This window comes from Caretta caretta, chromosome 21 (genome assembly GCF_965140235.1).
Source record: "Caretta caretta isolate rCarCar2 chromosome 21, rCarCar1.hap1, whole genome shotgun sequence".
NCBI classification, from domain to species: Eukaryota; Metazoa; Chordata; order Testudines; family Cheloniidae; genus Caretta; species Caretta caretta.
The window spans coordinates 8342299-8364693 of NC_134226.1; the positions used below are offsets into that span (position 1 = coordinate 8342299).

At 47.1% G+C, this 22395-nt stretch overlaps 1 protein-coding gene across 12 annotated transcripts in view; it reads right to left on the bottom strand.

Moving 5' to 3' along the window:
* The window catches only part of SOX13 (SRY-box transcription factor 13), a 93547-nt gene that overhangs the window by 27912 nt on the left and 43240 nt on the right, over positions 1–22395 (bottom strand). Inside the window, exons 1-3 of one of the 12 annotated variants that reach the window (XM_075121873.1) lie at positions 17453–17701; positions 16639–16690; positions 10342–10516 (exon numbers count right to left, since the gene is read on the bottom strand). The exons of 7 other annotated variants lie outside the window; for them this stretch is intronic. The gene's annotated coding sequence lies outside the window, so the exon portion shown is untranslated. Of the gene's footprint in view, positions 1–9520; positions 9668–10341; positions 10517–16638; positions 16691–17452; positions 17702–18646; positions 18738–22395 lie in introns of those variants that run through there. 4 more of the 12 variants (XM_075121870.1, XM_048826323.2, XM_075121871.1 and 1 more) reach the window with 4 other exon arrangements.

Sequence of the window (22395 nt, forward strand, 5' to 3'; positions counted from 1 at the left end):
GGTTACCTTACATCGGCACTAAGTGCAAAGCCAGTATCTCCTAGCATGGGGCAAGTGAGTGTTTCAGCGAGAACTTGAGGTCTCCCAACCATCTGTCAGAGGGTATTTAGTGCGGTGCATGACCTGGTTCTTTATCCTTTCACCAGAGAAAGAGACTCGGATGAAAACATCCTGAAGGCCTCACAGCAAAAATGATATACTTTGAGACTAATAACCCCCGCCGAGTCTCTGGCAGATCTACACTGCACGGGCACACTCAGCACTGATGGAAGCCCGCGACTCAATCCCGTTTCCTGTAGTGGTCCTTGGGTTCACTTGCAGCTAAACCGCAAGCCACCCATTGCATGGGAGGATGGATGGGTCTTTGGTTAGGGGGCTAAGCTGGGATTCGGGAGAGCTGGGTTCAATGCCTTGTGCTGCAATGGGCTTCCTGTGTGCTTTTGGGCAAGGCACGTAGTCTCTTTGTGCCTCAGTTCCCCAGCAGTAGCATGGATGGGTATAATAGCTCCGGGGTGGGGGGGAAGGAGATGAGAATAAACTTTCCCACGCCCGGAGAAGTTCCCAGGAGGGCCCCCTGGGCTGAGGAAGGAGCTGCACTGGCAGTGGATGCTTGCTTTGCCAGGGCCCATGATGCCACAGTCCAGCTGAGAAATTCCACCCCCAGGGCGGCCAATCCAGCATTGATCTCCCCACCCCCATGACATTCTCTTGTGCGTAAAAACATGCACACGCACACACACCCCCCAATTCATTTTCAGAAGACCTTAACTAACCTAAAACGGTTGGCCTGAGAGAACTGGGATGGGACCATCTAGGCGATCTGCCCTGTGGATTCACAACAGATCAGGAATGGAAATTAACTGAGCAACGGGAAAAAAAATATTCAGGGTCTCATTCTAGCTCTTATTACTGCAAAAAAACCTGTTCCATGCACAACCCCATTGTGCAGGGGAGAGGGGAGATAAAGACTAGCCTGTTCTTGTCATAGGTCTCTCTCCTTCTCACTGGTATGTAGCCCTGTAAGAGGGCTGCCTTGTCGCCTGGACAATGGGGAAAACCAGGAACAATCGGTTTGTGGCGCAGTGAAAATGTATTCATTTTTAAAGAGCACACAAAAGGAAAGTTCCATTCCGCCAGCAGGTCAGATTTCCATTGTACTTAACCTTTCTGAGCCACTGGAAGTTTACTCTTAAAATAGGCTTGTTACTTTGATAAGTGTCTGTTTGAAAAGGGCCTCGTATTTTTATTATACAGTTTGCTGAACAGAGAGAGAGAGAGAGAGAGATAGAAAAGAAACCCAGTTATCTTGTTACAGGGCTTGTTCCACTAACAGGCCTTTTCTAACAGTCTCAGCTACTCTGCTCAAGAGGCTCTTCTGTTCAGCAGACAATGGGAACAGGAACAATTGGCTTGGCACATGGAAAATGTCTTCATGTAACAGATCTTCTCCTAACGATTCCTTTTCTGTGGTGGGGAGGGAGAATTGAGTGAACTTAGTATCAGGGAAAGATGCCAGTCTGAAAGGCTAAAGTCTTCCACTCCTAACGCATGTCCCGAACCATGGCTTGCTTGGTGCTTGGCCTAGGAGGAATGACCTCTGATGGGTAGAGGAGAGTTTGGTCTACATGGCTTGTAGTTCTTGGATACCCTGCTGAGAATCCTAAGAAGAGCTGTCCCAAGGCTGAGTTTGTTTGGGTGATGTGGACACTTATCCACTAGCAATGTATGGGACCAGATCCTTCACTGGTATAAGCAGGCTGCCTTCATTAGATGAGGTGGGGAGTGTGAGGCTAAAGCCCTCTTTAGCACGGTGAGGATCATGCTTAAGCCCATGTCAGCTCAGACACGCGGCTGGGCCTTGTGACTCACTCCTGCTCAGTGCAGAGGGCTAGAGTGGGTGCTTCACATCAGCTCATGCAGCCGTCACTTGCACTGCAGCACCACACCCTCCTAGAGACGATCTGAGCAACTCCGTGGTGGGAGAGCTTTGGGAGACCCCCAGCAACTGCCTGTCTCAAATCGCCCTGCTGTGTTGACTCCCTAGGGAATTTCTCCCCTTCAGGCTGTTGGCTCGTTGACGTCAGTGGAGCTAGGCTAAGGAGCTGGCCCCATAAGTCCAAGGACTTAAAGATCTTGCGATGGTGACAAAATTTCCCAACAGTAGCTGTGCGGCTTTTCTTTCTGAATTATTATTTCTTTATGGCACATCCTGTAATTCTCCCCCTGGGTTGTGCCACCCTTCCTGGCTAAAACTTGATCCTATCTCTCCTGTTTATTCCGTAACAGGATGGCTCAAAATGCCAGGGCAGACTCTTTAAAAATATCCACCCCTGGACTGGCACCACCTGAACTTTTGGAGGCCTTGCATTCAGGGAGTAGCAACTTCACTAGGGCCAGGGCCCTTACCAAAGCTACTCTGTGGCCGTATATGGAGTTTCTCTCTGTAGTTACTGGTCAGCAAATGTTAACTTGCTTGCATTAAGACCGGCTTGGCTCAGCTACACAGGACGGGGCCTCATACAGACCTGGCTAGAAGTAGGCCCAGGATGTTCTTGTTCCAGCACGGAAAACAGGGTGGTGCACGATCGCTGCCCTCCTTCTTCATCCCCTGGGTAAAACTCACTCTTGCTGATTGTCCTGCTGACCCTACTGCTGGCTACAAGACACTCTCTCGTTCCTGTTCACAGGCACATAATGAAACCAGCGTGAGGAATAGAAATCGCCAGATTTCTGCCCCAGATACCTAGGCAGAGACTGGAGGGTGATTTCTAGCCTCGCTTCAGCTGAAGCATGTGATAAGACCAGGGAGACTGTCCCCCATGCAATCAGTTTCCAGCGATTGCAGGGAGTTAAGCTGCGTCCTCCCTAAGTGACATAAAATAAAACCTGTTGAGGAGGAGGAGGAGCACGGTTGGGTGGGACAATGTAATAACAGAACTTCAATGGATACTTCCATGTCTATTGCACCTTTCCGTTGGAGGGTCTCCAAATGCAACAGATCCCGTGTGCTGGCCAAGGAGTGCCTCACAGTGGAAATACAACAGCCCTGAACCCCGGGGACAAATGCTGCTCCTAACACGTAAAATGGGTCAAATGTTTCCCATTATTTATCCCACAGGAAAAACAACTGGCAATGAAAGAAACAGGGGCTCTGAGCGTCCAGCTCCGGTAGGTCCGACGCGGTCTTGCCAAGAGGATGTTCCGTGGAGAAGCTGTGTGCTTTGGCAGCACATGCAGGAACATCTGAGGGACTTCCAAACCACATGTGTTCAAGGAGGGGTCAGTCAAGGCAACTACGCACCTGCACCAAGTGCTATGGGTGGGACGGAATGAAGGACAGAGTCTAGCAAGGCGTCGAAGAGCAGTTGGTCCCTTCCGCTCCCTGCAGTAGAGAGGATATGCTCCCAAGTGCTTGTCTGAGTCCTACTGCAGCGAACATGGTTCTGGCTGCAGCATGCATAGAGAGAGTGGCGCACGCACACACAGGACAATACATTCCAGCAACGTTCAGCTTCCCCAACGATGCACCGGCGTTTCTGCAGCTAACTCAGAAGGGAATGCACAAGGCTCATTGAGCCTTTTGAAACCCAGCTTTAAAAAAAAGGGGGGGGGGGCACGTCGGGAGGGGGAAGAAAGCCACATCCAAACAAACCCTCTCAAACAGCCAAAGCACAGGATGAGCAATAAAAAGGGTCCAATTAGAGGCAATCACAGCTATTTGTTACCCTGGCAATTCCAGCCCTCCTTGTCTCAGAAAGAGAGGACAAGTACATACTCTGCTATGCCAACTGGTTCCAGTATTGTTTGAGGTTAAAAATAAATCCCTTCTCTGGCAACTGTAGTGCTCTCAGCTAGGTGCTAAACGGACACGAAGGGGACTTGATTTGAAAGGGCTCTTGCAGCAGCCAAAGATGTGGAGACCGACTGAACAGTGAAGGTCCGGGAGTCAGCATGCTCAGATTCTGTTCTGATGCTGGCTCCTCTCGGTAAATCACGTGGAGCCTGGTTTTAAAAAGAGGTCAGGGCCTAATCTGCCAACTCAGCGCCCGCAACTGGGGCCACATTTTCAGAGGAGTTCAGCATCCAGTGTGCATAGGTCTTCTTATTCAGGTGCCCAAAAGGGAGCCACGTTGTTCTGATGTCAAATGAAAGGGATACTACTTACCTATTGCTGCAAAGGAGCTGGTCATTCACACTGCAAGAGACTGGGATGGAAGGGGTTAACCGTGCAAAATATTATACAAAAAAAAAAGAAAAAGAAAAAAAGGCAAAAAAAAGTTCAAAGCAAGAGCTGGCTAGGGGAAGTGGAGCCAGGTGGGAAAATCCTCTTTAGAGCATGTTATTTATTAAAATGGTCTAAAAGCCTGATCCAAAACCCAATGGGGTCAAAGGCTACGCCTAGATGGCTCCACCACACGGCTGACAGGGCCGTGTAGACGTTGCACGGCCTACGGGGTGTGAACCACAGTGAGAGTGGACGTGCTGTGGCTTTGACTGCCCCAGGTGGACGCTCCTGGTGTGACCTTAAAGGTACCTAGTTCATGTTAATGTAGTCCTGTTTTCAACCCCCGAAGTCCAAACTGAGGGGCCATGTAGACATAGCCTTTGATTCCACTGGGTTTTAGACCAGCCCTTGAGAATTCAACAAGCTCATGCATCAGGCCCTGGATGCGTTCACTTTACTTTGTTCTGTATTTACTCTCCTCTGAAAGGCCACAGTCGCCAGACCCAGTGGACCAGAAGAGTTACCTAGTCTTGCCCGTTGCTCCTCCAGGCATCAACACTTTCAGGAGAAGGGCAGTCAGTCATTCCTAGATAAAGCACAACACCAAGCCCTTTCCAGGTGATAGCAACTGTTCCCCATACATAACGACCGTCTGGAGGTAGGGAAATCGGATGGCTCTGGGGATTGGCATTGGCATAGGGAAAAGGCACTTCTTACCTCCGGACACAGGTCAAATCCAGCCCAAGTTTGCATTGAAAACGATGAATGATTAGACACCCCTATGACCCCTGATTCCTGACACCACAACTTGGAAGTGCCAGTTCCTGATAGAAAATACATCTATCAGATCCTTCCCAGAGCTGCAGTGTTCATCCTGAGAGACTGAGAGTCTCCCCCACTTGGAGACAGGCCCGAATTGAAATCCTGGTTTGGTGTAGCAGAGCACTGAGGAAAATCACAGCTCTAGAGAGAGCCCTGCTGGGGAAACCATCAGGCACAAGGATGAGCCCTTGGAAATCAAAAAGCCCCAGGAGCAAGCTCCACAGCTGGGGAACTGCTACCATGGACACCCTGCCTGCAGTCCCTGCTACAGCCCAGCAGCCAAAGCACCTTGGCCCTCACATAGGAGGGACTTTTTTGCAAGGTACTTTTGCTAGCACGTGTCAAGGCAGAGAAAAATACAAATATATTCCTGCATTTGACCAGGGTACCTGGTGAGCTTCTCACATGAGCCCACCGCCAATCCTGACAACCAGGCTATAAACGCAGTAGCTGCAGGATCCTCCCTCCAGCAGCAACTTCTACCATGGAAGACCGGGACGACAGTCACCACAGGCAGTGAAAACCTGAGTGTCCATCTCCCTCACCCTCCCCTGTTGCATTAAACCCATCTCCCCATCTGCACACCGCACAGTTAACACTAAGCGCCACGGGGTGGCTGTAAAATACCAGCGGTCGTTGCACACTGCAAAAGCTGCAGCCTCCATGCACCCTCGAGACAGGGGAGAGAAAGGAAAAAATAAGAACACATATACATTTCTTCTTCCAGACACAGCTCAAGGAATCCCTGCCAGCCACAAGGGGAGACAATAGCACATTCCTGCCAGGCAAACCTATTGCTTTCCTGCTAGACTTGGAATGTCCTTTCGGGGCATTTTCCGATCGTTTCCTCCCAGAGAGGCTTAATAAGCAAAAGAATAGACGGCTTCCCTCTGACACCCATTCCTCACACCCACAGAGAGGATATAACATCCCTGGACTCTGGAGAAGTACCCGTCATTTTATTGAAAGTCTTGCAATGTTTTGCTTAGGTCCTCAGCTGCCCGAGTCATGTGATTATATTCATTTAAAGGAAAAGGAAGTTTCTAGCCACGTGGTTGTAGAGAAATGCTCCAACAGCAGAAGGCAAATAAAAAGAACCCAAAGTTCATGTACATATTAAATCTCATGATGTTTACATAAATCTTGTGATTTCGGGGAACGTGACCTCCTGACTTTTGGGATTGGCAATTCTGAGTTCTGAATTTAGACTCCCTGGGACAGACCCATCTATCTGTACAGTACTTATATCTCTAGCAAGGTTAGAGTAAATTGTAATCTTTGGCGAAAACAGCAGAGACTTCAAAGAAGACTTAGCAAGCAGGGTTCTGTGTTTTATAGACCTGAGACCTAGACTGAATTATGGACCCTGGTAGGACATTACATAGATAGGCCCATTCAGAAATATACACCAACCACTACTAAGCATGCTCAGGGGTTAATTTTCAATCAACAGGAGACTCCGTACTGAGAAAAGTCATAGATGGCAGACTACAGATCTGTCCAGAGAGCAGGTTGTGGCCATCCATCTGTGACTGAGCAGAGGCTGCTGTCTCTCACAACACACACACACACACACACACCGCAGACAAAGCTAGCTGCCTCCAGCACTGGTCTGCAGCCAGTCGCTGGAATCTAGGGAAGCATTTGTTAGCTTCAAACAATGGAGAGCACGTTCCATGGGTCACTGCAGTGATCCAGCGATGGAAGGCAGGAGTTGGATGGGGAGGGAACAGGAACATTGCATAAATGGGTAACTGTAACCAGAGATGGCTGAGAAGATGACATGGGGCTACCCCATCCAGAATAGCTTTAGACTGAGAATCAACAGCCCAGCAAGCTCATCAGCTGGTTTTGCAAGATTTTGGCCCAAGTAGCAACAACCTCATGGAATCATTTCCCCTCTCCCACAAGCCAAACCTCAGCAAAGCGGAGCATAATTCCTTAGCCAGACTGTGGTACAAGGCTACCCCCGAGTCACAACCCAGTCTGACTTTGTTGCTGAAGCAGGGTTGCATTCAGAAAAGTGAGTAAAGTAGGGCCAGCCAGTGAAGTGCAAAAGTTGAAATTTTGAAATGGAAAAAAAGGGACGCATTTCACAAAAAAAAAAAAAATCCACAAAAGATATTTTCTTTTCTTTTTTTTTTGACCTGCTCCAGTCCACAGTGCCGACAATGAGACACAGGGACTTCGGGCAACTGGCTACAGCCTTTGGTTTGCATCCACGGCAATTTACAAACACGGCTTTGGCCGTTGGAGGGCTCCCATATCGTACCATGCGTACGTTTGATTAAAGCAGCAGGAGAGAGTCTATGAAAGCATACAGTCCCATCCTTCCTGCACGCCCAGGATGGAAGTCCCCCATTCACCTTCAAAGAGATGCTAAAATCTATTCTGTAACAGAACAGTGGACACACGGACCACACATGTCAGCTAATCCACACACATCAGGAACAGAACCAACCTACAACTCCAAGACCACAGGCCTTCACCATTGGAAGGGAAAATCTCTACCCACTGTCGGTAGGAGGAGTAGGGCTTTTATCCTCTGTGTCGGATGCAATCTCTCATACGCTCATGTATTATCTTTGTAACCCTGGGTATTATAGCAATAGAAGCCTTTTGCATTTATTTACCTGGAACTGGACCCTTCACTGCAATGAACCGTTCAGCCTTAAAACACACACAGACTCCTCGCATTTAAAACCTTATACTGGCACCTGTGATCCAGGAGGGAAAACCACCCCATTTGCTTTCATGAAAAGCCACCAGGTAAAGAGGCTGCTGGAGACGCTGCAAATTCAGCACTGGGAAGTAGGAAGGTAGGGAAGCGATGGTAGCGTTTCAGCATGTACAGCGAGAACCAGGCAGCAGGCTGGCAACTGCGTCTTCGCAGCCAGCTAGGCCCTGCCTTTGGCAAGATGGTGCCCAGGGCAAATACGAATTTGGCAGGCCCCCCCCAAAATGGCAAGTGAGCAAATATTCACTGCCAGCTCCACCTGTTGTTCTGCTACCTAGCTCAAAAGACCCCCCCAGGGCGGTCCTACAGCTCGGGATCTGCATCCATGTCTCTTCTCAGCTGGCACTTTAGGGAGCTCTCTGCCTGTACCTGCCTTAGGAAACCTGCTGTTCTTTGCATAAAACCTCCCACCCTGAAAAATCCTAAACCACTTTACAGATATAGGCCTGATCCTGCCAGGGGCTGAGTACTCGGGCCCCGATCCAGCATGCTTGGCTTCAAGCATGTGAGTATGCTGGGGACTTCAGCCCGTGGAAGGACAGAGCCCCAGCACCAGTGGATACAGCAATGAGAGGCAGCAGCCAGCAGGATGGGAGAGTGTACCTTGCAACTGTGTGAATGGTATTGTGTGCAGCAGCCTGAGCGAGGGAAGGAAGAGCAGTTTTGGCTGGGACCTGACTCTTGGGAAGGACCATACAGAACAGACGGGTCTTTTCCCAAACCTCCACAACCTGCACGGAGCGCCAGTTATCTCCCCAAGAAGGGGAAACTCTGCCAGAATGACAGGTTTCAGAGGAACAGCCGTGTTAGTCTGTATTCGCAAAAAGAAAAGGAGTACTTGTGGCACCTTAGAGACTAACCAATTTATTTGAGCATGAGCTTTCGTGAGCTACAGCTCACTTCATCAGATGTATACCGTGGAAACTGCAGCAGACTTTATATACACACAGAGAATATGAAACAATACCTCCTCCCACCCCACTGTCCTGCTGGTAATAGCTTATCTAAAGTGATCAACAGGTGGGCCATTTCTGCCAGAATCTGAACCCACGGTTCCAGAGAGCCTGCATATTTCCAGCCTGAGCCATCCCCCTGGCCTCACTCCCTGAATGCAACAGGCTCCCTTCTCCTCTCCGGTGAAACAGAATCATACCAAAACGTGTGAGCAACGAGTCCCCTTTCAGCCACCCCCATGCACCTGCTAAAACTTTCCGACAGGGTCAGATGGAAACAGCCATGCTTTGCTTCAGTGCAAATGTCACAGAGACTAAAGGGAAAACGGACTAAGGAAGATGCACTGACTGTATTCGGGGACCTTCCTCCCAACACCTCCCTGCCATTCCTGCCCTGTCCCGAGAAGTGGCCTTACTATGGAATGGCCTACTTGTCCTAGGTACTTGCATAGCCTCTATTACTGCAGTATCTGAGTGGTTTACAGTCTTCAGTGTATTTGGCCTCATAACACTGCTGTAAGGAAGTGCACTACCAATATCCCCCTTTCACAGATGGGGAACTAAGGCACAGCTGGACTAAGCGACTTCCTCATAGACACAGGAAATCTATGGTTGAGTCGAGAACTCAACCCTGGTCTCTCAAGTCTTCCGAGAGCACCCTACCCATTGGGGCGTCCTCCCTCTCTAATAAGCCTTTCTAAGAACCACTTAGGGAGGAATCTGCATTTCTCATCCATTGTAATGTACCCCTTTATTCACCCAAGGTCAATCTGTTTCTCTTACTTGCCCACGTACTTCCTCCCGATGAGGACGACATGGGTCACAAACTTTGATGAGAAGGAATAGTCCCTTGGCCTCTTCTCAAGGGGGAGGAGGTGTTGTTTCCATCACTTAGTCAGTGGCATGTTCGAATGCACTTTGGAAAAGAGCACAGTTTCCCCCACCCATTCAGAGGCCAAGACTGAAACACCAGAAAAAAGAAACAGAGGGTTTCTGTTACAAAACAGCATTGGGAGACTGGTCAACGCTCTGGATAAACTAAAGCGGTGACGTTCAGATTTTATGTATAAAATCCTCAGATCTACCTAGTATTTCTAAGACAACACACGCCTCCTTGGCCAACGCCAACATTGAAACAATTAAATAATTCAGAGGTGGGACCTAATCAATATCACAGACCTGGGGAGGAGAAAAAACCAGGTCAGTCACTAAATTAAATTAAGGGTTTGCAGTATAGGGAGAAAAATTAATTATGGGGTTTCTACAGATGTGAGGTAAAGGAGCTGGGAGAAGATGTGAGAAGACTGACCAATAAGCCTTAGGGTTTGTCTGCACTGCAATAAAAGATCCGCTTGGCATGGCCCTGGCTGACCTGGGTCAGTTGACTAGGGCTTGCAGGGCTAAAAATTGCAGCGTCAATGTTTGGACTTGGGCTGGAGTCCGGATTCTGACAAGGGGGATGGGTCTCAGAGCCCAGGACCCAGACCGCTCCCTAACGTTTACACAGCAATTTTGTATTGCAGGGCAGACATACCCACAGGGACATCTTCTGCACCATCATCAGTATCACTAGGTAGTTAGAGCCAAATACTGCTCTCACTTACTCCAGTGTCAATCCAGACTAACTCCACTGAAATCTCCTGGGCAGATCCTCAGCTGCTGTAAATTCTCCCAGTTCCATGGTATAAATGGTCATAGCTACACAGCGCTAAGATCGCTTACACCAGCTCAGGATTTTTCCCTTGGGCTCACACCATCGTGATACAGCAGAATCTGGCCCTTAAAGAGAAGAAATAATGTCTTAGAATATGCAAGCCATTTTTTTCTAGCCGGTGTGTGGAATATTTTAGCTCACTCTTGCCTACTCAAATTCAAACATTAATAGTGTGTGCACCCACCTTTCCTCCCCAACTCTGTGATGCAATATGGAATAAGCATGTCTCTCTCACCAACAGAAGGTGGTCCAATAAAAGTTATTACCTTAACCCGCCTTGTCCATTTAATTTCCTTTCCATTTACTACACTGAGCCAGGGGCGGAGGGAGGAGGGGGAAAAGGGAAAGAACAGACGGGGCAACCCTCACATTTCCAATTTGAGTCTACAGGGAAATTTTCAATTTGAAACACAATTTTCATGGTCACTCATTTCATCAAAAAATTCTGCGATTTTTTTGGTTGGCAGGAAATACCATTTTTCAATCCGCCATGCACTTGTCTATGTGACACTGAATCTATTCCTTCTGCAGTAAAAAGACAGGTCCTATTTTTTTTTTTTAAAAACACAAAGAAAATAGTAAATAATGAGAAAGGTGGGAAACACAGAAATGCAGAATTGGAAGGGACCGCAAGAGGTCATCTACTCCATCCGCCCACATTGAGACAGGATTAAGTACACCCTAGACCATCCGTGACTGATATTTGTCTAACCTATTCTTTAAAACCTCCAATGACGGTCACCTGTGGACACACACAATTAAGTTCAAGCTCATTTAAGGTTCTTTTTCAGGATACAAATTCCACAAACTAGGGTTTAAACAACGAAAAATTAGAATAAATGGCATTTTTCCATCATATGCTATCTACCTGCTTTCACCTTTGGAAAGCCACCATTTACTAATTTAGAAGCCTGGTTACACGAAGGTGCTGAGATCGGGTTGGAAAAAAATTGACAAAACAATTTTCAGTGAAAAGGAAATGAATTTGTTGGCAAAAAGCATTGCTTTGTTGTAAAACTTTGAAGGAAATGAACATTTTCGTGAACGTATTTTTCCCCCCGATTTTAACAAATGATTCAATTTGAACATTTTTGTTCCGTTTCAACTCGAAAAAGTAGTGTTGCATTTCATTCTTTGCAGCTTTCCCTCTTTCCTTTTTTCCGCGCCCCCACCCCCCCCCCCCGGAGAAGGGGAGAAAACACCCCCAAAATAGAAAGTTACAACAAAGCAAAAAATGTCATTTCCCCCCAAAAAAATTCTCAAAAAAATTTTGAACAAACCATATTTTTCCCCATTGCATTCCACATTTTTCAAGGAAAGTATCTGCCATTTTCAATCAGTCCCAGTTCGGAGCGCCTCCTGCAGAGTGAATCTACTTTCAGTGGCAATGGAGGGCACCCAGCATGTGTGGCCCCATTCAAGTCAATGGGAGTTTTGTCACTGATTTCAATGGGGCTGGGATTTCACCCTCAGCATGTTATAGGATTGGACCCTAAATGAGGAGATTGCTGGCCCATGCAAACCACAATCCATTTTCCACTCCACGTGCGCTTTACCAGCATTCAGCAGGATGGCGTATTGGGGTCCTAGTTCCCTCTAATTTTTGACAGGCCGCATGCACAAAAAATGTCTTCTGTGCACATTTTTGTGCGCGCAGTGTTTCGCCGTGTGCGCAGGGTTTAGGATCTGTGTGCGCACGCTCACACACGCACAGCTTAGAGGGAACTGTGGTCCTAGGTGGTGGTAACCACCAAGATTCTTTCCTAAGCCAACATCCCCATGCAGATTTTCATTGCAGTGAAGCAGATCCTGACACAGCGCATGTGACTGTTTTACAACCCGTATCCTGGATTGTAACGCATGTGAATTTCACTTACATTGGGATCCAGTTACACGGAACTCAGATCTAGTGACTGCAGCGTCACCAACTCTTTCAATTTTATCGCAAGTCTTGCAATTATCAGTGTTTTTCCTTAGAGCCCCAGCTGCTGGAATCAAGGCATTGCATAAGAATCTCAGCGGTTTGTTTTTTTGTTTTTGTTTTTAAAGTTTCTAGCCCTTGTAGTGGCAGAGAAAAGCTAGAAAACATGAAGCAAGTGTGACCTAGAGGCTGAAAAAAACAGAAGGCAAATAAAATGAGCCCATTATTTATTATTTTTAAAAATCTCATGATGTTTGAACGTTCGGGGTTGGCAATACAGAAACTGCGATGCTATTTAAAGATGGAAGCCCCGGCTTAGAATAAGGGCTTGTCTACACAGGGAACCTCAGGAATGTTTAATTCATTTAAAAAATGAATTAAGCTAAACTGAATTAAGGTCACTTCAATGCCAAATAAGAGCACCCACACAGGGGTTTAAGGCAGTTCAATGAATCCACTTTAAATTCACATCTCTGTTTAATTCAGATTAATTTTCCTGAGCGACCTGTGTAATCAAGCCCTCGGCGCAGAATAAAATCATCCACATGGAGGGTGGTGAGGAATATCTATTGTGCTTTAAATTCACACCCTAGCTATTTCGCACCAACTTCCCTGTGTAGCCAAGAATGACTTCGCTGCACGAGGTTTCCCTGTACAGAAGAGCCATAAGACAAGAAACAAAAAGCAAGCTATTTTTGGTGTCACACTTGTGCAATGTTTTTATAAAATCTGTATGAAGAATTCAAGCAAATCCACATACAGGCCAGATCTCTCAACTGGTATAAATTGGCGCAGCTCCACTGACTGAAGAGGTGGGACCCAGACTTTCCTTTACTGGGACTGAGTGATGGACAGGTTTTAGGAAAATTTAGGCTTCACATCAGGTAAAGCTCCCTGACACTAAGATTTATTCAACTGTGGAATGATCTCATAAGGGAAGTGATGAAGCTCCACATTGGAGTCATTTAAAACTGGACAATGCCCTGAGGAATATGCCACAAGAAACAGCCCTGTGCTGACTCTGAGTTTCCTTCCCCACTCTGAACTCTAGTGTAGGGATGTGGGGACCTGCATGAAAGACCCCCTAAGCTTATTCTTACCAGCTTAGGTTCAACGCTGCTACCACCAAAGCGTCTAACAATAACAACAGAGGAAGTGCGCATTTGGAAACGTCTCTCCCCCCAAAAAAATCCCCCCAAGCCCTGCACCCCCTTTTCTGGGAAAGTCTTGATAAAAATCCTCACCAATTTGTATAGGTGAACACAGACCCAAACCCTTGGATCTTAAGAACAATGAAAAGCAATCAGGTTCTTAAAAGAAGAATTTTAATTAAAGAAAAAGTAAACGAATCACCTCTGTAAAATCAGGATGGTAAATACCTTACAGGGTAATCAGATTCAAAAACATAAAAAATCCCTCTAGGCAAAACCTATATGGCATCATCAAGGATCTACAACCTATCCTGAAGGACGACCCATCACTCTCACAGATCTTGGGAGACAGGCCAGTCCTTGCTTACAGACAGCCCCCCAACCTGAAGCAAATACTCACCAGCAACCACACACCACACAACAGAACCGCTAACCCAGGAACCTATCCTTGCAACAAAGCCCGTTGCCAACTGTGTCCATATATCTATTCAGGGGACACCATCATAGGGCCTAATCACATCAGCCACACTATCAGAGGCTCGTTCACCTGCACATCTACCAATGTGATATATGCCATCATGTGCCAGCAATGCCCCTCTGCCATGTACATTGGCCAAACTGGACAGTCTCTACGTAAAAGAATAAATGGACACAAATCAGACGTCACGAATTATAATGTTCAAAAACCAGTCGGAGAACACTTCAATCTCTTTGGTCACTCGATTACAGACCTAAAAGTGGCAATTCTTCAACAAAAAAAACTTTAAAAACAGACTCCAACGGGAGACTGCTGAATTGGAATTAATTTACAAACTGGATACAATTAATTTAGGCTTGAATAAAGACTGGGAGTGGATGGGTCATCACACAAAGTAAAACTATTTCCCCATGTTTATTTCCCCCTCCCCCCCCCCCCCCCCCCACACTGTTCCTCAGATGTTCTTGTCAACTGCTGGAAATGGCCCACCTTGATTATCAGGACAAAAGGTCCCTCCCCCTCTCCCCCCCGAACCCCCATTCTCCTGCTGGTAATAGCTCACCCTACCTGATCACTCTCGTTACAGTGTGCGTGGTAACACCCATTGTTTCATGGTCTCTGTGTATATAAATCTCCCCACTGTATTTTCCACTGAATGCATCGGATGAAGCGAGCTGTAGCTCACGAAAGCTTATACTCAAATAAATTTTAGTCTCTAAGGTGCCACAAGTCCTCCTTTTCTTTTTGTGGAAGAAAATGTACAGACTAACATGGCAGCTACTCTGAAACCTACATATAGTGAGGTGACCTAACTGGTCTTTTCCAACTCCTAGCTTTACGATTAAACAAGCAGCTTGTTTCTTGTCATTATGAAGGCAGCTTCATGGCCAAAAGAACTTAAGACGTCACTCAAAATCGGTCAAGTGACAACTTTGGATTTAGTAAATGTCCAGAGATGTTTTACCAAGAGAAGGCTATGTGAAAAATTTACAACTTCTTTTTACACAATGGCAAGAGATAACTCTTTATATTAAGGGTATATTTATGCAGAGTTAGTACATGAATAAGGATGTTTTAATTTATGGTTATTCAGTGGCTAGCGTCCAACAGATCAATGGTTTGCTTATAGCTATGGATTATAACTGATATAACCAGTTGTAACGCTTACTACCCATGTCTGTAACATGCTTATAACACCTATTACTTGTTTATTAACCCTTTACTATAAGTGCGACCTTGCCATATAGTAAAGCTAACCTCTAATTAGCGCAGATTGCATTCGTTTTTAGGGACATGGTGTTAGCTGTATTTAGCGGAAACACCATCAATCTTTGAGGGGGAAGGGGAAGAGCGCACCAAAGCTAGGTATGCTCTTCCAAAAAGAATTGTCAATTGAAAACCCCAAAATGCTATGGATGAGTTCTAGAGGGACTGCCAAACCCTATGCTAAAGAGCTAACTGGGGTAGTAACTCTCCTGCCATTAGGTTATAGAAGAAAGAGTCTGTCTTTTTCTCTACACCCCATTGTGAAAAAATTACAGAAAGGAAGGGGGTCATGATCAAATGTAGCTGAAAAATCTTGGGAAGTAGAGAGGGGGAAATTGGGGGGGGGGGAAGGAGGAATTACTAAATGAGAAGAGATTTAAAAATTGAAGTAAATTATACACTCTAAAATGTGAACGGACAGATGAATAATCTATTCTGTGTGTGTAATTGTAAAATTCTCTCTCTCAGCCCCTCGTTCTTTCCAACGCCTTGGGCCAGATGCTCAGCTTGTGTAAACTGGTGTAGCTCCCTTACCGTCAATGATTATAACTAGACCTGGTCGGAAAATGGTTTGGTTTGGTTTTTTGGGGGGAGGGAGTTCATGTTATTGAAAGTTTATTTGAAAAATTTTGACATTTTCCAATGTTTTTCATGGAAAAAAAAACAAAAAATGCATTTTTAAATGTTTAAAACCCATGTTACTGTGTTCTCCTGGCCCCGTTCCCAGCCTCAGTGCAAAACAGGAAAGTGTGTGTGTGCGGGGGAGTTACAAGGGAAAAGAAGAGGAGAGGGGAAAACTGAAAATACATAGCCAGTGACATAGCTTTCTTTTTTCTCTGTCAAAGTTTTTTGCCTTTTTTTAAAATCCACACAGTTGGGGGGGGGGGGAGGGGTTGAAAAAAAAATCCTTTTTTTTGGTCAAAAAATGGTTAGATTGAAAAAGAAATTCCCTAGCTCTAATTATTGCTGAATATTTATATTGCAGTAGCACCTGGAACCTCAGCCAAGGCAGAGCCCACTGTGCTAGGCACTGTACATACACACAGTAAATGACATTCCCCGCCTTAAAGAACTTTCAGGGGAGCTATTGCAGCTTACACCAGCTGGGGATCATCATCTGGCCTTTGAGCTTCCCCAAAATTCACATGTACTTAAAATTCTTCCTCCCTATATATTCCCCCAGCTGCAATTCTGCCGACATTTTCACCTGGCATCATTGCTCAGAAAGTTTAATCAATTTATAGTTGGCTGATCATCTATAAGAAAGAAATTTTAAAAATCTCAGAACAATAACCGCATGCATCCCACAGAACTGAAGTGGGTCTGGGCCGCCGGAAGGAAAAAGACAAACAACAAACAAAAACAACTTACCTAACAGTTGCGGCAAGGTCCTGAAAGGTGAATGGCTTCTGACAATGAAATGCTGTGACGAAGGCGCAGAATGGAAGATTGAAAGCAATTATTGCCCACCCTTGTTTTCGTCAACTGTTTCCTGTACCCCCACCCGAAAGCAGCCCTCAGACTTATCTAAAAGCACAATCTTGATTATTTTGTGTGTGCGCAATTCTACACACTCAGCATTTCCAGACAAACCGAGGTTCTTGTTTGACTCAAGCGATACATAAACAATACTTTTCTATCTGAAAAAGGGGCCGAGACATCAGACCCTTCTCCTCCCCTGGGCACTGGAGGAAAGAGACTAATCTTGGGTAGATCGTCATCTCTTCCCACATACCTTTAAGGACAGAAAGGGGTAGCTATTTCTACTTGCTTTTTTGCAAGTAATCAGCTGCGTGGGACACCACATCAGGTGAAGTTTGCAGCACGGCTATAAACCAAACACCGTTGCTATTTCAGTTCTGCTCTCAAATGACCTGAATCTGTTGCAGAAGTTATCACTGGAAGAGACCAAGAAAATCACTCAGTCCATAAAGCCAAGGCAGGAGTGTTTCCAAAGCTATTTGTGTCCTGTCTAGTTTTGAAGTGTCTCAAGCAATGACCCTTCCACCATTTCTACTGGAAGACTTTCCATCGAAAGTCATCGTGGGCCAGTGGTTGAAGCAAACTCAGAGACAGAAGTTCTGGGTTCCATTCCTGGCCCTGCCCCTAATCTGTGGCATGACCCTGGACCAGTCACTTCCCCTTTCTGTGACTCATTTTCCCAAAGGGGAAATCATTCACCTACCTCACTGGGATGTTGTGAAGTTCCAGGGATCAGATCCATAACTGTTCTAAGGCTTCATAGCTCCATTGAAGTTGATGGTACTCTACACTGAACACCACCAGCTGGGATCTGGCCCTAACGAGGCTGAGATGAAATGTGCTACACATCTACTACCAATGTAACAGATTTCACTAGTAGGATAGGCAGCCCAAATTTTCTTTTGCTTAATTTCCTCCCGTTAGCCCGTGTTAGACTGTACATCCCCTTCTTAAACCACTTTAAACAACCCTGCCACTTCCTTGCTGCTGCTGGCATCTGAGAACCTCAGAGAGAGATCCCAGTAGAGCAACACCTGACACCCAGTGCCATTTCAGCAGCCACAAAGAGCAGGCACCACCTCTCTGGCAGAACACTTTCCTCACAGCATGAAGGCAGCTTGTGCGGCTGTGGTTTGTGGGGCAGGCACTGCTGAGATGTGCACTATAAGACTCTGTCAACACTCCCATGTCAACCTTGCTCGACTGCAGGAGACAGTGGGTTTGATTCTCCTCTCTGGAGTTAAACTGGTGTCTAGAGCGCAGTGCCAGGCCCCCCCATATATAACTTACAAGACCAATTGACAACCATCAGTCATATTCAAGGGGAGTGCTCTCCTCCAGAGAAGGTCCTGTTGTTCTTTCCTTGTTTAAGCATTTGGGCATAGGACTGGTGAAAGTGAGGTATGGAGCAAGTACAGCCACTGAACATGGGTAACTTCTGTGCAAGCTTCCCGAACACAAGCTCACACCCTTTCTTGCCAATGCACCTCCCCAGCCCTGCACCACACCTCCTCTTCCATGCCTGGCTCTACCTCTTGAGCCGCGAGACGGACAATTTAGATGCATACAGTAGTGGGTACATGAACCAGCAAGACAATAGCTGAGACCACACTAAAAGTCAGTTTGTGACCTCCATCATCAACCTCCTGATAGCCTTTTCACAACACTTCACGGCTTCCATTTCATGTGACAGGAAGACCACTCTTTTCAGAAGCGGCCACTGGTTTTTTGACACCTCCATTTGTTGGGCACCCAACTTCCTACACCTTGAGCTGGATTTTACCCAAGAGCTGAGCACCCTCTGAAAACCAGACCCAAGTTGGTTTCACAAGTTGGGCATCTAAAACCAGGGGCTTTGTCTGAAAATTTGTTTGCATGCTCTTCCACCTTTTCCTACCTTATGGCACTCGGACCACTGCTGTCCCCAGAAGTAGCCAGGTTTGCAAAGCCCCTTGGAAGGTTTAAAGAGCTCTGGAAACATTCCCAAACTGCAATTCAAAAAGCAGAGTGTTAGGCAACTTACCCACAAGCAGCAAGACAGAGACCCTGAAAGCCAAGCTCATCTTCGACAGTTGCCGTAAGCAGAAAATGCCACCGTTCTGAGATGGCTGTGCACAAATTCAGTTTGAAAGATATAATGCTGCGTCCCAGCTGCTATGGGTCTGTGACATTTTAATGACAGATTTTAGCTGGTGTGACAGGAGCGGCTTGGCAATTTGCTGTTAAAATCTAATTTTTCTCAAGGAAATGAAGCCTGCCAAAGGCTTCCCACTACGCCAGACTTCTCTCTCACTTAAGAGTGTAAATCCATTCACTGCAGTGGAGTTACTCCTGATTTATACCGGGGTAAGAGTGGAGAATCAGGCCCCTTGTGCTGATGGCTCAGTAGGTGGCCCTCTTCCCTTCAATTCAGGATTGAACCAATGCCCCAGGGTTGTGTTAGTGGGTCACTGTACAGAAGGATTTGCCGTCTTTCCACTGAGACTTAAAACCAACATCCCTTCTAACCACTTGTAGCTATCAGAGATCCCCTGGCATTTATTGCAAGACTTCCCAGACCCACTGGCTTCAAGTGCAGTTGTACTCAGAAAAACATGTTTAAAGATTGCACCGTCCTACATAACAGATCTGTCTGCTTGTGCATAATCAGAGCCAGAGCTTGTGACAATCCAAAAAATAAACACCTTTTCACTACGCTTTATTCCTGCTAGCCCTGTAGAGCCAAAGCAGTTAGCAGAGGGCAAGCTAAAGTGCTCCTTCTCTTGCCTTAACAGGATAGTTACCTAAGTTCCAATTAGCTGTAGCTCACGAAAGCTTATTCTCAAATAAATTTGTTAGTCTCTAAGGTGCCACAAGTACTCCTTTTCTTTTAGCTTCACCTGATTCCCCCAGACTGACTCTGGTGGGGGTCACACAGGTGTCACTGGGGGCCTAATCTGAGGATGTCGAGGTTGGGAAGGATTAACTGTGGGGAGTATTTGGCCCACAAAATCATTATTGCTGCTGCTGATTTAGGAGAATGAAAGAACCCAGCTTAACTCTCAGATCCCCAGTTACTCTTCCAGGGTTTGTACTTGGAAAAAAACACCTTCTTACTTGTAAAGTGAGCTGAAATGGATATAAGTGAGCCACAATAAACGTGGACTCCAACCCCGTATTTGGGAGGCTTTCACAGAAGCGGCCCATGCTCACTGGCTGTGCTCTCTCCCTACCTCCCTTTCGCCACTCCTATGCCCAAAAGCTTAAAGAAGTCACTTCAGACTCAAACCTTATTTTAAAATGGTCACAAAACCAAACTCAGTCTGTGCTATTGCCTACCAACTTGACAGGCATCTACCAGTCAGTGAGACACCCCAGCTTCAACCCGCCCCACCTGATCTATCCACAACACCTGCCGGGGCAGAGTTCTGCTTGCCAGCTTCCGAGATTGGAAGCTCTTTGAGACAGGGACTGTGCTATCTCGGGGGTGCGTACAGTGCCTGGCAGGTTGTGCTTGCTGCTGTTCTACAAATAATTAAGCCATACTTAGTGGGAGAGCCCTGTTTTTATGAACCAGTCCATATTTCCCTGCCACCGTCACATGAAGGAGCCGGACGGCAGCTCTGGAGAATTATTCAAGTGGACCACGGCATTCCACACCCGAGCAGCCATCCCACATGGACAGCGTGGCCAGGCTGAGGGCTAAGGAACTGAATTTCAGAGCGAGCTGGGAGCCTAACCCTCTTTTCAAAGGAGCCTTGTGCCCTGTTCATCCTCGCGAAGGAACACAGCACAGCTCGACTGCGACAGGGGCATAGCTGCATCCATCCAGGGACGCTGTAAACAGAGCATCTCACGTCAGGAGGGGAGAACATGCCACCATCCCTTCTAGGCCTACTAAAGCCACTGCAGAAATGTTCCTCTTCACCGAAGCATGACAAGGATCCAGCCCGAGATAACACCAACACTGCATCTCACCCTTTTAGAGCTCACCCCCTCCTGCCTTCATTTTCTAAATACTCCTTTTCTTTTTGCGAATACAGACTAACACGGCTGTTCCTCTGAAACCTGTCATTTTCTAAATGTATTCTTGGCATTTGCTTTCATGTTTCCAAAGGAAACTCCCACTGAGGCCCCCTGCCTCCTGTCCATCACCTGCAAGCATTGGACCCAGCAGGAATCCATTCACTTTCACACTGTCTCTCATGGGAAAGAGGGGGAAAGAGGAGGAAGCGTCTTTTGTTAGCCCCAAGGAGTCACTTAAGCATCTGAGCACCGTAACAAAGACCCAAAGGTGTCTCATGCTCAAATAAATTGGTTAGTTTCTAAGGTGCCACAAGTACTCCTTTTCTTTTTCCAAAGGTGTTGGGGTTTTAAGGAGCAGTGATGCTAGCATTGTCCCAGGCATGGATCTTGCAGACTCACACTTGAGACACAGCCCCTTTCCCCTTGCATCTGAGGAGCTAAAGAATACCTAGTTAGTATGGAGTTTTGCCACTGATTTCAACAAGGCCAGCTCTTCTGCTGGTGCATATCCGTATAGCTCTGTCCACTTCAATGGAGCTGCAGCAAGTGCCCCGGCTGAGAACAGGACCTTTAATCCTTATCTGTCTCTGCTCCGGCTGGGCCCCCTCTTGCCAGAGGTAATTGGGAAAGTGCCCTCGGAGGTTGGGGGGAGCAGGCTGTTTCATTTCATTTACTGCGCAACACTAAAGAAGCAGAGACTTTCAACTGAGGAAGCAGCCGCTCCAAGCAGCCAGTCCCCCAGCTCGGGGAGAAGCGTTTGCTTTGTTCTCCACTTCTGGCCAACGGACAACAGGCTCTTTGTGTCTCTCCAGCTCCTGAAGCACCTGTTCCCTCTGCCACCCCATTCTCCCGGTGTGTCCTTATTTATCCCCGTGTTCCGCAGCATGTTCTTCTGAGCCAAGAGCCTTGGCAGCCCCTGCCTACACCTGCCTCGGCCTGGCATGCCCGCCTCGGGACCAGCTAAGCGGAGTCTGAGGGCAGGCACAGTTGCCCCCCCCACACACACACACACAGAGCTATGTTTACACCAGTTGTTTATTTGGGGGAGGGCAGGGAACGAGGGCGGAGCAGGGAGGATGAGAGCAAGTGAAGGCATTTAACACTGGCCTGACAAATTCACACTTGGCCGCAAGAGTCATAATGCGGCCAACTGCCAAGCTGCCTGCTGTTCTCTGCATGACCCAGTCTGAGAGAGGGGCTCAGAACACTGCTGGTGTTGACCCGGACTGAGCTGGGACCCCCCACGAGGGATCGGGGCCGCACCACAAGAGCTGCACTCTGAAAGCTCCACAAGAGGGGTCGGCCCCATTGACTAGGTCGTTGCTGCTTGGGATAGGGCATCACAGGCTTTCACGAGGCTTCACACCGAAAATGAGGACCAGGGCAAGCTCACCCGGAGCTGGGTTATCAGGAGAGCTCAGCACATGGGGTGTAGTGCTCTACTGAAAACCTGGCCCCAACCCTGGGTGTTAAGCGCTTCTTCAGCTGGCCCCCAGGGCCTGATCCAAAGCCTATTGGAGTGAATGGGGGTCTGCCCTTCCAGGGCTGGGAGGTATGTAAAACCCAAGGCTCAGAGCCATCGCCTCCTGCTCCAACCTCACGCTGCACGTCCATTTCATTTACACACAGAGAGTCAGCGAT